Here is a 16,222-nt window from a genome sequence, read left to right as displayed (position 1 = left end):
CACCCCCCCCTCCCCTCCTGGGGGCGGCGCTCTGGCCACCCCTCTCGGTGTCGCGGACTTGCCTCCCCTCCCCTCATTCCCCAGCAGCGGGCTGGGGCGCCCTGCCTGACTTCAGCCACCAGTTCCAACTGTAGGATCTGGGTTCGGCCCTAGTGTGGATGCTCTAGCCATCTTCTGCTCCTTCCTTCCCCGCTGTGGCTGACAACCCCCCCTGCTCTCTGCTCTCAGACCGAGGGAAGCCTGGGGGTTTGAGAGCCTCGCTTGCCACGGGCAACACCCATAAAGATCAGCGTCATTGTGCACAGAGGGGTTGAGAGCCCCGACTCTGGAGGCTGTCTGCCTGGGTCTGAATATCCAACGTTCACTGCTGTATGATCTTCAGATTCCAGTTTCCTCATCTGTAAAACAGAGATGGGAGGATTATGTGACAATCTATGTAAAGCCCTTAAACAGGGCCTGCCCGTGGTAAGCGCTATTCGAGTATTAGTTCATAATTATTGGCACCATTAATTGAGCCCTTCCTGTGTACCAGGCACTGTGCTAAGCCTTTAGCATAAGGCAGTTTTTTTAATCCTCTCAGCAGAAGCTTGATGATCCCCATCGCGTGGATGAGGAGGTTGAGGCAAAGAGGAGCTAAGTCACATGTCCAAGGTCATGCAGCGGGTAAGTGACAGAGCCTGGATTTGAACAAATGCACCTGCTCTCAGCCTCGACACAACCCGCTGAGACCAGGGGGAGCTCTGATTTGGGAGATGGGAGGACAACAGAGGGTTTTATCCAGATACAGAGCTTGAACTAGGAGCTTCTGCCTGGAATCCCACCCCCACCTCCCTATTCCTATTTCCTTCCTCTTCCCTACCTCACTATTCTGAGGTGGGTACTGAGAGGTGCTAAGAGGGTGGGGACACTTGGCCAGTGTGTGTCGAATGGGGGTGGGGTGGAGCAGAGAGAGCTTTAGAAACACTGCAGGAATATTGGTGACACCACTTCCTCTGTTTCCTGGGCTGTCATAACTCACCCACCTGCCCTGTTTCATTCCTCTGGATGAAGGCAAACATCATAAATAACCGTTTATTGCTTTCTCAACTGGTTGATTAAAACAAGAGCAATCCCTTGAAATAAGGACCATATGCTTATCAGCTCAGCCTGTATTTTTGAATATGAACAAAACATATTTTGTTTTCTCTGTATTTTATCAGCATACATCAAAAGAAAAAGGGGGCCAGGAAACCTTTTCATGTTCTGAAAGGGTGTTGCATAGGAGCAAAAGAACCTGCTTGCCAGATGTTGGCCCCTGGGGAATCTGGTAGCCCTGTGAGTTCCAGTGGCCACAGAACAGACACAGGAAGCACAAATGGCCTTTTGCCCTTTAGAGCTGTTTTGAGTCAAGATCATGGCTGTCTGGGCCCTTTTCACAAGCTCTGCCTGCCTCTCACACTGGCTTGGGAGGGAGGGAGCCTGGAGTGTTGGGTTTGGGCTGTATTGATTGAAGATCTCCATTCCCTAAATACCTTGAGAGTCGGGTGGTATTTCTAATTTTATTTTGCATATGGGTGTGTGGTGGGAAGGTGTGTGTCTGAATTTGCGTGTGCGTGAGGGGAGGGAAAGAGAGAGAGAGGGAAGCTAAAGGAATGTGGGAAGATGTCAGTGGGGGAAGGGAGTATTCAGCCAGGAAAGAGACAGAGATCTGGCCAGGGAAACGCAAATGGACAAGAAGAATTATTTATTTAGAAATACAGTTTATCAACAGAAAAGGACGTTAAAGCTTCAGACCTAGAGTGAGTAGTTCTTCAGGCCCCCCCTCAGTGAATTGAGTAAGAGGAAGTACAGCCAAATGTTATTTTGTTTTTCTAAATTGGTGCTTATCCCTGGCAAAATCAATAGGGAGGGCAATCTGAAAACTTCACTTTATTCTGGCTCCATTGGAATTAAGCAGACTAAGAACGAACATTTGATTGCCACTTGCCAGCTGTGGGACCTTGAACCTTAACCTCTCTGCTCTCAGTATTCTCATCCATAAAATGGGATGAAGATGTTACCTGGTGGTGATGATGATCAAACGGGATAATGTAATTTAAGTGCCTCCATCTCGGCAGGAGGTTGGATAGTGTTAACTTCCTCCTATTTATCTTCTGGGCCCTTATCTTTATCCCTGAGAACATCTTATCTTTCCAACTAAAATGAGAGCTCTTGTTCTATATTGGAAATACTTTGGAGTCTCCTCTGCATCTCCTCGGAGGATGATTTGCCTGGAAGAGACACTGAGTAAAGATGTATTGACTGATGAGTTGATACTGGTCTCTCTCCGAGAGGAAAGCTGTGTCCCAAGGTCTTTGAAATGTCTGGTGAGGCCACATCCACCATTCATCTCGCATCCTGCCGCCACCCATCCCAACTGTGGTCTCATCCTCCATAAACAGCGTCAGAAAATAATTTATAAACCACTCTCTCCATTGCACTTGTCATATATTCTCGTAGTTAAGCTATGACTGTATCTGCAGGCATCCCAAGGGGGCAGGAACACAGACAGGCCTCTGATTGCTGCCGAGCATTTTCCCAGAAAGATGTGCCATAAATCTTGCTATTTAGTGGTGTTATTTGAATAAAATTCCCTCCCAAGTGGCAATCTTTCCATTTTGCCTCAAAATGTTGTGTGCAAAGAGAGGACCTCTATGCAGCGAGCCGCTTCTCCCTTGGGTGGGGAACCCCACACACGTATCCGTCTGGCCCTACAACTCCCCATGTGTTTGGGATAGAGAACATTCCAAGACACCAGGGGCCACACCTCAAGAGGCTATAGGGATTTTCCTTCATTCTCATGCTCTTATTTCAGAGCTTTTTCCTGGGCGCCCGCTGTCTCCGGCGTGAACACTGAAATGCATATAGCACTTTCTGTGCTGTGTTTTTTATTCTTGGATACATTTGATTTTTTCACGTAAGTCCACCTATACTTCTATAAGCACGTGACTTGTAATAAAGGGTTAATGAAGAGAAAAAAAAGATTCAGATTGATTTCAGATTGAGCAGGGTGGAGAGGGACTGGGGTCTCAAGGTTAGCTGGTGCCCTGAAGTTAAGATTTTAGTAGACATCTTCAGACAGGTTGCTTTTTACTGCCGATAGCAAGTCATAGCCAGGGGCAACCACAAAGTGCTCCTCAAGTCTCACAAGGTTTAGTGAGACGCCCTCCCTGCCTGCCTGGATTTGAAAAACATGTAATCTTCATCTTAGCCAACCAAATGTATGCAAATTAGATTATCGCAGAATTTCTGTTTGGAGGTGGTAATTTACTTGGCCAACTACATCTTTCTTTTAACAACAACATTACTTTGATGGAATAAAGTGCTTTGCAATTTGCAAAGTACATCCACAAAATTAAAATTTCATTCCCCGGTTCTCTTAACAGCCCTGCAAGCTAGCTGGGGCAAACATGATTAAACCCATTTTTCTTACGAGGAAACCGAGGTTCAGAGATTTGCTGCATGTTAATTTGCAAGCCTTGCCTATGTTCGACTTAAAGGGTAGTTTAACATGCAAAAATCTCATTGATCCTCAACTTTTCTGGAACACGTCACTTGCGTAAAGGAAGCAGGGATCTGACCTACTCCCTCAGGATAAAAGACCTGCATGATCTCTCTTTAGGTAAGATATTTATGTGAAATGACAAAAATAAAGTAACCGTGCAGCATGCCCAGCAGAGCACTCCACTGTTTGCGGTGCTGGAGAGTGTGTGTGTGGTGGGGACAGCGATGCTCATCAGCCGAGCCCACATGTCAAGGCAGAAGCAGCAGGTCTGAATGTCACCCTCTGGGTGACAGGTGACACCAGCGGTCTCCTTGGTGATTGATGGATCAGGGTGGAAATCTTGGCTTGGCTTGGCAGAGCCTCCTTTGGAGTGTTCAGGCTGTGGAGAAACGAATGTGATCTTTTACCAATGAGCCCTGGTTTCCAGGGACAGCTCAGGCAGTCCTGGTAAGGATGTCTGTGCCTGTGGACCAGTGCGTGGCTTAGCGGAGGTGGTGGCAGCAAGATTAATTGGGCTTTTCTTCTCAAGGCATGCAGGAGGCAGATGGAGGGAGAAAGGGGGGCATGGAGGGAAAAGAGGAGGGAGGTAGAGGGCAGAAGGGAGAAGAGGGAAAAGGAGAGAGGAAAGAGAAGAAAAGGGGGGCTGAGAGAGTGCACACTCGTCTGTCTGACATAACCTCGCTTTATGTCTTCATGATGGAGGAGGCTGGGGAGGCGCAGGGGAGATCAGCTGTCTCTGCTGAGAGCCCTGATGCCAGGTGTCCAGGACAGGAGGGAATGAGGCAGAAGGCTGACATCTCAATTAGAGGAGGAGGGAGGGGTGACAGGAGAGCGAGGTCACTGCAGTGCCCTTGGCTGGTTGTAGGACTGACTCTTGGATACATTGTTATGGTTGCAGAGCAGCAGGTGACCCAGACCTCACATCCCTGAACCCCTATGTCTCCAACTCCCCTGCTGCTCCAGCAGAGATGTACAGGGCCCAAGAGAGAGGCTGTGTGGTGTGATGAAAAAAACACAAGCTTTTGCTGTGAGCTTTTGGTGTCTGCTGACTTGGGCTTGAATCCTTGTTTTCCCATTCACTTGCTGTGTGACCTTGAGCAAGTTCCTTAGCCTCTCTGAGCCTCAAATTCCGTGTCCATTCAATGGGGATTTTAGCTAACTTGCAGAGTTTGTTGTGAATTTTAAATGGCAAGGATGCCAACTTAGCACCTGCCCTTTGTATGGAAATAGTCCACCAGCTACCAGCTACCACATAACCCTGCTTGCTACGTAGCACTTACTGCCTCTATGATGATCTTGTTTATTTACTTGTTTATTGTCTCTTCCTGTTTATTGTCTCTTCCCGTCTGGTATAAACCCTAAAGTCAGGAATTTACCGTCAGCTTTGTTTCTGTAGCTGAGACCCAGCACAGAGCCTGCTACACAGTGGGTGCTCAAAAACTTAGAATAAATAAGAAACAGTCTGGGGGGACAGATGGGCATGAGGGAACTACTCCGGGTGAGGAAATCTATGCCTTGATTATGGTGGTAGTTACACGACTATATGTTTGTCAAAACCTGTAGAACTGTATCCTCTACAAGGGTGGACATTACTGGATGTAAATTATACCTCAATATCTGACCTTTAAAACTAGGTTGGAGGGAACAATGGATAAGCAGAATTCAACTAAATAAAAATTCATGTTTACTGCCACCCGTTATGTGCCAGGCTGATGGGGGGCCAGGTGCCTTCGAACTGGTTGTTTCATTTAATCCTTACAACAACCCTGCCTAATGCAGGTCTGACTTACCTATTTTGTAGAGGGGGAAGTGGAGGCTCAGAGTGGTTATGAGATTTGCCAAGATTGCAAAGCTTGCTGGCAGCAGAAATAAAACCCAGGTCACTTGGATCCCAATGGCCAAGCCTCACCCCACGTGGCTCCTTCCTAAACCCTCACGCTGACTTAGAAATAAAGAGCCCGTTGTTCTTGTGGAGAGGCAACGTGTTATGCTGGTGTTGATCTCTCACACTTCAGCATGACTTATCGAGTCAGAATCTCTTCTTGGTGAAACAGCGTGTGGAGAGAAGGGGCTTTTTACTGGAGCCGGGATGGAGGGGGATGGGGAGTGGAGTGGACGTGAAGAGGCCTGCGGTGGGGAAGAGAGTGTAGATGGGACTGGAGGATAAAAAGGAGCCAGAGGAGAGGGTCCAGAAGAGCAGGCAGAGGACAGGCTCTGGGGTCGGATGACGTAGGTTCATGTAGATGTAGATTTCAGTTCCACCAGCCACTTGCTGTGTGACCTTGAGCAAATCAGTCAACCTCTCTGTGTCTCAAGTTCCTGATTTGTAAAACAAGGCTAATTATAGTTTCCACTTCATAGGGTTGTTATGTAGATTAAACAAGATAGCATCTGTAAAGCACTTAGAATAGTGGCTGGCATGCTAAGCGTTAAGTGATGGCTATTGTAATCAATTAGGATTAGGTTCTATGACACGTGACAGAAACCCCGAGAAAACACTGGTTTAAACTAAAATGAAAATTTGCTTCACTCTCACATTAATGAAGTTTAAAGGAGCCGGTCCAGGGCTGGTATGGAGGTTCCATGGTCTTGTGAGACTCAGACTCTTTCTATCTTTTTGCTCCGTCATCCTGAGCATGTTGCCTCATGGTCCAAAATGGTTGCTCCTGTCCCAGCCGTCATGTCCATATTCCAGCCAGCAAGAAGGAGAAAAGGAGAAAGGACATGCCCCTCTCTTTAAGGACATTTCCTGGAAGTTGCACACAACACATCTGCTTACCTCTCATCAGCCGGAGCTTAGTCACAGGGCCACACCCAGCTACTGGTAGTTATGTAACCAGCTAAAATTTGTGAGTTGTATTGATAAAGAGGAAAATGAAAATTAATTTGGGAGACAACCTTGGAGTTTTATCTTCTACTATGGAAAAGGTCAGACACATTTAAGTTATCCATCCCCCGGGTCTCAGCGCAGAAGCAGGCACTGCCAGCCTCTCTGAGATTCTAGTTTCTCATTGGTCAAATGGGGCTAGTACCCTCTCCCACCCTCCCAGTGACCCTTGTCTTCCTCTTGGCATTTCCACTCACAGACACAGGCCCAGGAAAGGCAGTGCCAGCCTGCCACAGCCTTGACTTCAAATGAACATGGACAGCGAGCCCTACAAGCAGCTGTTGTCAGTGTCTCGGGCCATCTGGCCAGCTCAGCGAGCTTGAAATCTGGCCCTGGATGAAACAGAAAGAGGAGACAGAAAAGTTGTGCTTTAAATATTTTTTATTTTTAAAAACCATTTGAGTAACGTTTTGTAAGAAAGTACAAAAAAATTAATTAAAAATAAAGCAGAAATCCTTCAATTCTAAACCCAGGGATAAACATCATTAACATTTTGTATGTGTCTTTCAATCTTTTCAATATTCAAATTTTTCCCCTTAATTTCAAATTTGAGCTCACATTTTCATCCTCTTATATCCAGCGTTTAAAATCCAACAATAGTAAGACAGTCCATCCGTGTTGATAAGTACATTTCCGCAACATTGTTTTTGATGGGCACCTTGTATGTCCCTCTTACAGAAGGGACACAGTTTAGTAGGGACGCACCCAAATTTGGCTTTGACCTTAGTATCTGTTCAAAATATGCTCTCCGGCTTTATCTTCAGTCTTGGTCTCTGAAAGACTGAATAGCTAAGTTAGACTTCAGTGTCGTTTCTGGGTTCCCTGGACTTGCATATGATCCATGAGCCTGTGACCATGTTATGTAACCTTTACATCCAAGAAACATAATCACCTGTTACACACACATGGCACATCATTTGGATTTACCGCTAATACATAATCACTTTCAAATATTGATAAGCTTCTAGATGTAACTTGTAACGAGTATCTTCTTTTGTGCTCTGTTTGTTGAAATTTTATCAGTCAAAGATTAAGTGTATGTTTATTGGATGAGTAAAATGATGTATCACTCACGATAATTATAAACATTGTCCCCTTCATGTACAGAAATAATTATTGAGTTTTCAAGTGTTTAAATGTAGAAGAAAACATTGATAGCTAATACGAATATTGAGAAAACATGTCAGCCAGATACTTTTAGAAGATACTTTTTGAGGCAACAACAACAAAACATTAAAATAATAATATTAAGGGGCCGGCCAGGTGGTGCTGCGGTTAAGTGCGCGTGCTCTGCTCCGTTGGCCCCGGGGTTTGCAGGTTCGGATCCCGGGCGTGCACCAACGCACCGCTTGTGAAGCCACGCTGTGGCGATGTCTCATATAAAGTTGAGGGGAATGGTCATCGGATGTTAGCTCAGGACGCCTCTTCCTCAACAAAAAGAGGAGGATTGGCATTGGATGTTAGCTCTGGGCTGATCTTCCTCAAAATAATAATAATATGAAGCAGAATAATAGAGATTAGATTACATCATAGTTGTAATCTTTGTAGAATTGTTTGGGATACTAGCATTCATAACATTAAACAAAATAATCTTTAAAAATGTAGTCAATTTTTGGTTACTTTATTCTATTTGGGCCAAGAGGCTTTTATAAAAAGCCCTATTTGTAATTCTTTACACCTTGTAAAGATAAACTAGAAATGGAATGTCAACCTCCCAATTTCACGAGGAGGAAAACCTCTAAAATCAGGTGTAACAATATCTATGGTAAATCGTATTTGACCCAACACGGGAAGGAATATAAAGAATATGAAGAAAAGAAGAAAGCATTAGGAAAAGGTGAGCATGACACTCCTCCGCCATCATCGATAGAAAGTAAGCATCGATTTATTAACACAAACGTGCGTAACACATAACACAGGAGCAAGCTAGCTACTGCCAGTGTTAGGAAAATATTGTTCCTGACTATAATGTCAAACTATTAAGCATTGACAGTGAGATTCACTAATAATGAAATTATCATCACAAATCAATTTTTGATGTACTCCTTTATCACAGATGTTTGCCCCGTGAAGGTGATCTTAGGCGTCGGCCTAGACTTCCCCCAAATACTGACGTTCGCATTTGGCCATCTGGCATTCAGCCAAAGTGTATTGAGTGCATCTCTAACTTTAGATTATTTCCAATTTCTCACTATTATTAGCAACATTGCAATGAATGTCCTAGCACAAACAACTCTGTGAGACTCTATGATTATTTCCTTGGCTGCATTCCTGGAAGTGGAGTCGCTGGGTCAGAGGATCCCTGTTGCCAAACTCCCCTCCAGAAAGTCTGTGCCAGCATCCCTCCCACGGAGGAGTGGAGGAGGGAGCGATTGCACCCTGGCTCCTCCTCAGCTCTGGTGCCCGCATTTTCCACCTCCCATGGTGGCTGGCAGTTGCATGGTTCGGAGTAGCGTCCTTCAGACAGTTCCCAATCCCCCTGGATCCCATCATTGTGCTCATAACTATAGTTTATTTTGTTCTTGTCTTGTCTCTGGCATTGTGGTAGACGCTTTAGGTACTTCTTGCATTTTAATTCTCACAACGATGGTGCAAAGTAAATATTACTGGCCTCGTTTTTTAGATGAGGAAACTAAAGCTCACGGGTTGGGTGGCCCTGCTCCTGGCCCTAATGGAAGCCTCCAGAGGCCTGGCTGAACAACAGACCGAAAGCGTTTTCCTGCAGGTAAATGAACCCTGTAAGGTCCAATCCCCATGACCCCAGCTGTTCAGCCCCCGGGGAGCTAAAGGGGTCCCCGAGCCCTCTTGGCTCCATCCATTTCCAGCTGAGGCTTGAAGGTAGAAGGAAGGGGAAAGGCATTGAACCCTGCTCTGCTCTGGGCCCAGCTCTGTGCTGGCACTTGATGTACTTGCACGTCCATCAGTTCCTGGTTGTCCCGTGTGTGTGTGTGTGTGCGCGTGCGTGTACATGTGTGTGTGGGGGGGTGGGTGTGTAACTCAGACTCCAACAGTGCCAGAAGCAGGATTGTTGGCCTGAGTCCCCCACCATAGCAAGTCGACAGTTGACCACTTGAGGGGAAGTGGTAAGCAGTGACCACATGCCAGGGACCTTATATACATTATCTCCTGTAGGTCTCAAACTGCCGGGTAAGATATTATCCACATCGTACTGCAGAGGCGCCAGAGGCTCAGGAGAATGTTCGAGAGCTCTCAGCTGGTAAATGGTGAAGGGCCCAGAGAGTCCAGGGTAGATGTACACGCCTTCTCTTATCCAGACAGGAAAATACGCCCTCGTACATTTCTATAACCCTTGGGAGAGCCTGAAGGATTGAGAGAGAAACAAGGAGTCTTCGGAGGCCCCACAGGAACAGGAAGGCTGTTCTGGGGCCTTGCAGAGGAAGAAGGCCTGGTCCCTGAGCTGAGGGGTCACACAGGGGAGACGGCCTGGGGAGGGTGCTGGACCCCGACCTTCCGGCAGAACTGCCCGGGCTGAGGGGGTAGTGGCAGTGGGGGGTCGTCCTCTCTGCATGAGGAGCTGCTCCTTCTCTTTCCTTTCCTGGGCCTCAGGAACCGAGACCTGAAAGCCAACAGGAGAGGAGGATGGAGCTTGTCCCCACCCCCGCTGGCATCCTTCAGCAGAGACACATGTCACACTCCTGGGGGCCACTGCCAGCCCTGGAGTCACATGGACCTGGATCCAATCTGACTCAGTCACTCTCTAGATATGTGACCTTGAGCAAGTTACTTAACCTCCCTGAGCCTCAATTTAAGCCACAGAGTGTGGGCACAGTAACGGTTCTTCGTCAGCAGTTGTGACGATTGAGTGAGCCGATGCCCCAGCCCCACTGCTGCCTCAGTCAGCAGCCAGCTCCCTGACTCATTGTCTCCAGTGCCCACCTCTGCGGGGAGCCTGCCCTGAGAGAGGCCTGGGACCCCTGGAGGCCCAAGGATGCACCAGGGACCCTCCAGGATCCTACGCCAAAGCCTTGTAGGCTGCCTGCTTACTCCAGCCTTCAGGCCTTTGCAGTTGCCGTGGCCTCCACCTGGAACACACTTCCCGCCCCTTTGCCTGCCTTGTTGGACTCCTCCTCAGCCTTCACAGAGCTGTCTCTTTCTCCAGGAAACCTCCCCTAAGCCCTCAAGTCCAGATGACATGCGTCCTTCTGCCGCCATATGACACCAAATTTTAACGGCCTGTTCAATTGTCCTCCATTGGACTGTGAGCCCAGGAAGGGTGGGGACTGGGTTCTGCCCATGTTGTACCCACAGTGCCCAGCATGGAACCCGGCCCGGAATAGATGCTCAGGACATGTACACAGAGTAGAAGGAATGATGGATGGACTCTAGAGGGGCCTGGGTGGTGAAACTATGGAAACAGACCACTACAGACTGTCTGGTTGAGCCAGGGACTCCCAGGCAGGAAAGAAGAGGGCAGGACTTGAGCTACCATGGTGGCAGGGACCCTGGCTTTTTTTATTCTCTCAGGCAAGAGAAGACGCATCTAAGGTTGCCCTGTTACAGCTGTTCAGGTTCTGCACTGTACAATTCCAGGGGGTGTGATTTTCACACTTCAGTCATCAGAGATTTGTATGGTTATTATGACAATTTTCCAGTAGATGGCAGTAAAGCATCTTGAGTTAGGGGCACTCTCTTCTGTTTGTGCAAATGCACTGTTTGGGCTGTCTGCAGTGCTGGGTGCGTCTGTCTACTAGCTCTCCAATCTGCTGAGAGTTGCCTGACACGCTTCCCCAGCCTTGTCCCACCTCCTCTTCATTTCAGCGCTTTACAAACCACACCCTGGGCCTCGGCGTTGGGCTGGGGCGGTCAGAGGAGCGAGCCCTCGGAGCCAGCAGTTCCCGGCTGTGTCCTTTGTTCCACGAAGGTGATGTTTGTGATCAGAAGCCCTGGGTTAAAGTCCCAGCTGCTGCGTTTCCTAGTGAGCGGTCTTGCGCAAGCGACCTTGCAGTTCTGGGAGGTCGCTTTCGCTTCTGGAAAGAGTGCAGTAATCACCCCTGCCCTTGGGGTTGAGGAACAAGGGCTCCCTGAACAAGCTGTGCGTGCATCGCTAGCTGTAAAACACCTCTGCCTAGGAGTATCCTGCATGCATTGAATGCAGAACTTTCCCAGCTGACCCCGGCAGGATATGCTGCACTATTGGGGCAGGGGTGTCAGGCAGACCACGTGACTCTAGTTTTGTTACCCCCTTCTCCCAAGTCATCTTCTCCTAGGGGATCTCTCTCTGGGTCTCCACCACCCCCCATCCCGAGGGATGCTTTGGCCCCCTTCAGTCTCTCCTTCAAACTCCTTAGTCCAGTACAGTCAGTCGGCCAGTCAACAAATATTTATTGAGCATCTACTATGTTCTGGGCGCTGTGCCAGTCTCCATCTTCTAGTTGCTTACAGTCCCAAGGGGACAATAAAATTAGCATAGCCACCATCTTGTTTCTGAGTCTTCAGCCCTCATCCCATTCCTCTGGGACTCTGAGGAGAAAGGGACCTAGCCCAGCCCCTCCCTTTCCAGTTCCTAGGCCACTGAGTGACTTGCCATTATCTTTGGCCCCTACCACTGTAAATACCCTCCAACGTCCAGACCAACAGAGGCTTCAATGGGGTCTTCCCCACCCCTCTCCTCCTGGGGAAAGCCCAGGTGGGGAAGCAGAGAACAAACTCACTGTGGGTTTCACCTAGAATTTTGTTTGGCTGTGAAGGGACAGGAAACCCAAAGTAGTAGTGGCTTAAATGAGGTAGACATATGTTGCTCTCATGTAAGTGAAGTCTAGAAGCAGGCAGTCCAGAGCTAATATGGTCACTCTACAGTGTCAGGAAGGACCCAAGCTTTTTGCAGTACCCTGTTCTGTCATCGCTCAAGTATAGTCCTCATCCTCGTGGTGGAGGTGGCAGTTCAGGGCTGGCAAAGTTCTTCATGATATCAGGACCCAGCCTCCTTCTATATAATTTCCCCACTATTCTTAGCATGCAGCTTCCACCTTAAAGTCCAAAATGGCTGCTCAAGCTCCAGCCATCAAATCAACATTCCACCAGCAAGAAATAGGAAGGAAGGCTGAGCAAGGTACATACCCTCTCTGCCTAAGGACACTCCCTGGAAGTTATTCGTGATACTTCCTTTTATCTCCCATTGGTTAGAACTTAGTCACATGACATTATCTAGACACAAAGAAGGCTAGGAAATGAGTCTTTATTCTAGGTACATCCAATTTCTGGGGAAGAAAAGGAGAACAGTTATTGAGGAACCATGCGAGTTGTCTACCACACCTTGCCTGTGAGGTACCATCTCCTGCCTACAGGGGGTGCCCCTACCTAGCAACCTCCTCAGCATAATTAACCAGGACAATAACCCAATAAGTGTAAGATCACAGAACAAGAATTATACAAAGACAATAATGAGGTAATTTCCTCTCTGCGTGTAAATGACATTTGTGTTCTGTTGTAATTATCATCACTGCCAGCAATCGGTACTGTGAACCCCCCAAGCTCCCAGCTGCACGGTCCTGTCCCTGCGGTCCAGCTATGGCGCCCCTCCCCCGCCCCCGAGACACCCCCCTCTGCACCCAGCCCTGCCCCTCATCCCTCTCCAGAGTGGAATCTGGCTAAAGTGAAGGCGCGGGGAGCATCGAGTGGGAGGCCCCGTGACAACGGCTATGGCACAGCAGGAGCGGGCGCCGGTTGCCTTGGTGAGTTGGGCAAAGAGGTTTCCAGGATGCTGCTAAATGTATTTTCCTGACCCGCCACTGCCTTCTCTTTCTTGCTTAGGGGACACCTCCTGGGGGCGGAGGCTCCTCAGTCTCATCTTGTTCTCTCCTCCCCCACCTTTTAAAATACTCATTTGCCTGCTCATCACCTCTTCCTGTGAGAAGGGGGTCTCAGGCACCCTGGGGTGTGGATGAGGGATGGGGCCTTAACAGTGTTTTTCCCTGCACCCTCACACCAGCCCTGTGCCTTGGGTACCTCAGCCCCATGTGACAGATCAAACCACTGAGCCTGAGAGCCACTAGGCTCCCCTGGTCACCCAGCGTGTAGATGGCAGCTCTGTGATTGGATTCAGCTCTGCAATTCGAAAGCCCACGACCACCCCCCCCCCCCCCGCCCCGTCATCAGTTATCCATCCCGGGTAGGATTCTGATGGCAGAATTTTAAGCAGACTGCCAGGTGGTGGAGGAGATGTTTGGGGCAAGAGAGTGTTCGCAGCATTGCCTGTCCCCACCAGCTTCTCCGGGCTAAGTCTGGAGCAGGGAGAGAAAATATGACCTTGCTGGTAATGAAAGCAATGAGCCATATACCCAGCCTGTGGTTCAGGCGGTCACTTGAGACAAAGGGCTGTGGGCTCCCCTGGCTGCCCCCTTCCCCTGTCTGCTCCACACTCCCCAGGCAGCCCGCCCACACCTCAACCTCTGATCTCCAGGGACACTGACTCTGCCCTCTCTCTCATCTCTCCAAGCCCAGAAAAATCATCCCTCCACTCAGCAAGGGAGGCCACATACCAGTGCTCCTCCCCTTGGCTCTGGCCTGTCCTCCTCCTTCCCTGCATCTAGGTCTGTAGTGCTGGCTTGGAACTTCCCAGGGGGCCCTCAAAGGGGAGGGCGCCTTCTTCCCTCTGCCGGGGCCACGCAGCAGAGAGTCCTGCACCTGGAGGCCTGTCTGGGCAGCCTGCTCCCCTCCCCGCACAGTCCGTTCAGCCATCTAGGAAGGGGAGAGGGGGAGAGGGCTTAAGGGCTTAAGTTAGGGGTTAAGGCTGGCTCAGCTCACATCCTGGAAATAGGACTTGGAGACCAGGAGCTGGATGCTCTGAAAGTTTATATGCATTCACCTCCTACGTACAAACACACTCTCACACATGCACACAAGCACACACACATATACACATGGTCCAAATTCTTCTAAGGCGGTACACTCTTAGCATTCAGAGTCTGAGCTCTGAAGTCAGACAGACAGGGAGTTTGCTTTTACACACTGCATTGTAGTTTTTAAATGATGGTTTCTCTTTTTCAGAAGGGATAAATGAGACCTAAATCACACAGAGGTGCAATATAGGCACCGTCTTCTTCCTCCCTCTGCTCCCAGTCTCCTGTTCCCCTCCCCAGGGGCAACTGTTGTCACCACTTCCTTGTGTCTCTTTCCAGAGTTGGTCTGCAGATGAGAGCCTCTTTCAAAGTGTGCATGAGACACGCACATGCGCACACACACACGCACGCACACGCGGTCGCCCACTGGCTCGCCGCTCTGCACTCTGCCTTATTTTCTGTTTGTGCGAATGCGCCGTTGGGGCTGTCTGCGGTGCTGGGTGCGTCTGTCTGCCAGCCCTCCTGGCTGCTGAGAGGTTGCCTGGCACAAGCCAATCGCTGGACCTGGTGATCGCTCATGTCCATGTACACACGTAGTGCCTCATCCTTTTTAACGACGTCGTGGTATCCCGTCATGCAGATGCACCATGATTTATTTAACGAGCCCTACTGGGTGAGCACGGATTGTTCCCAGCTTTTGTTTTGCTTCGTCTGCTGCTCCCTACGGTTCTTGAGTGAGTGTCTGCCCGCACGCTTCAGCCCCTGTGAGCATGCGTGTCTGTCGGAACTGGGTATGAAGACGTGACCCAGCCCAGGTCTGTGCCCTCTCACACCTCACTTTCTGAATCTGTAGATGGCAGCAGTCATAGCACCGACCTCAGCGGGTAAGGATGAAATGAGATTGTGTGTGCTGAGAGCCTAGCACAGTGCCCGGCACATGGGAACCACAAACATTCGCTCCTGAGGGGAGAAGGCAGGAATGGGGGAGTGAGGGGCCTCTGCTGCCTGGCAGGAGGCTGCCCAGCTCCCCTCAAGGTCGCCAAGTTCCGTGGCGGGGGCCTCAGCCTGGGAAGTTCCCTGCCCTTGTGATGGGGGTCAGAGAGATTCACGCCTCTGGCCAGCCAGTGTGGGGGCCACAGGGAGGAGAGGCAGGGGCAGGGATCTGGGTGGGTGGGGGCCCAGTGGCTGCTCTGGAGCCAGAGTGAGGAGCAGGCCTCGATTTCCTGCTGAGTCATTCCCACTGGAGCTTTGAAGGAGAGGGGCAGGCCGCTGTGAGTGTGAGAGAGAGGAAAGGGAGGGAGGGAGGGAGAGAGCTCTCTCTCTCACATACACACACACACACACACACACACACCCCTCCCAGCTTAAGGAAAAGGAGCCCCTCCCAGCAGAGAGAGGCTTTGTTCCCCACAAGATGTAAAAGCCACGGAGACAAGGGAAAGGCAGCTCTTCCTGCCTCTGGCCCTCCCTGCCGTCTCTCCACCCCTCTCTGTCCTCACCCCACTTCCACCAGCCCTCTCCTCCACTCTACCCGACCCTGCCCCTAGGGGTGTCTGGATGGCCCAGTGTGACCAACAGTCCCTGGGGACAAGTTGGTGACCCTACTTGCCCGTCTCATTCCCATCCTCATCCTGACCTGCCTTCTGGCCCCGGTCCCCTGTGTATCATGCCCACCTGGCCCGTCTCTGGGATAGAAGCCTTCCTGACTCTGAGGTGGTGTTTTGATGCAACAGACTTTTATGACACTTGTCCCCATGCTGTGGGGGACAGACATGAATGAGGTCAGGTCGCTGCGCCCAGAGGAGCTTCTACCCTGTGGGTGGGGAGGCGGAGGATGGAGTTCATCCCCTCAGAGCTGGCTGGGTGCTGGGCCCCCGATGGGCTAGAGACTCCGAGGGCAGACTGGATGGAGGACATAACCCTGTCCTCCATGAAAAGTCACATCCCCAAATCTAACTGTTGTCTAACACCCAGCTCCGTACCCTTCCAGACATATTTCTGTTCATAACGACC

The 16,222-nt window shown here is 49.7% G+C and overlaps 1 protein-coding gene across 6 annotated transcripts in view; it reads left to right on the top strand.

Annotated features, from left to right (window-relative positions):
- The window catches only part of TMEM63C (transmembrane protein 63C), a 110,013-nt gene that overhangs the window by 296 nt on the left and 93,495 nt on the right, over nucleotides 1–16,222 (top strand). For 3 of the 6 annotated variants that reach the window (XM_087448144.1, XM_087448145.1, XM_087448140.1), the window contains exon 2: nucleotides 581–663. The gene's annotated coding sequence lies outside the window, so the exon portion shown is untranslated. Of the gene's footprint in view, nucleotides 1–181; nucleotides 466–580; nucleotides 664–16,222 lie in introns of those variants that run through there. The other 3 variants (XM_087448142.1, XM_087448141.1, XM_087448143.1) reach the window with 3 other exon arrangements.

The sequence above is a fragment of the Ceratotherium simum genome, chromosome 24, assembly GCF_057802395.1.
Source record: "Ceratotherium simum simum isolate JZ-2026a chromosome 24, ASM5780239v1, whole genome shotgun sequence".
Taxonomy (NCBI): domain Eukaryota; kingdom Metazoa; phylum Chordata; class Mammalia; order Perissodactyla; family Rhinocerotidae; genus Ceratotherium; species Ceratotherium simum.
The sequence above is the reverse complement of the archived record's forward strand: the minus strand, read 5'-3'. Positions and strand labels throughout refer to the sequence as shown.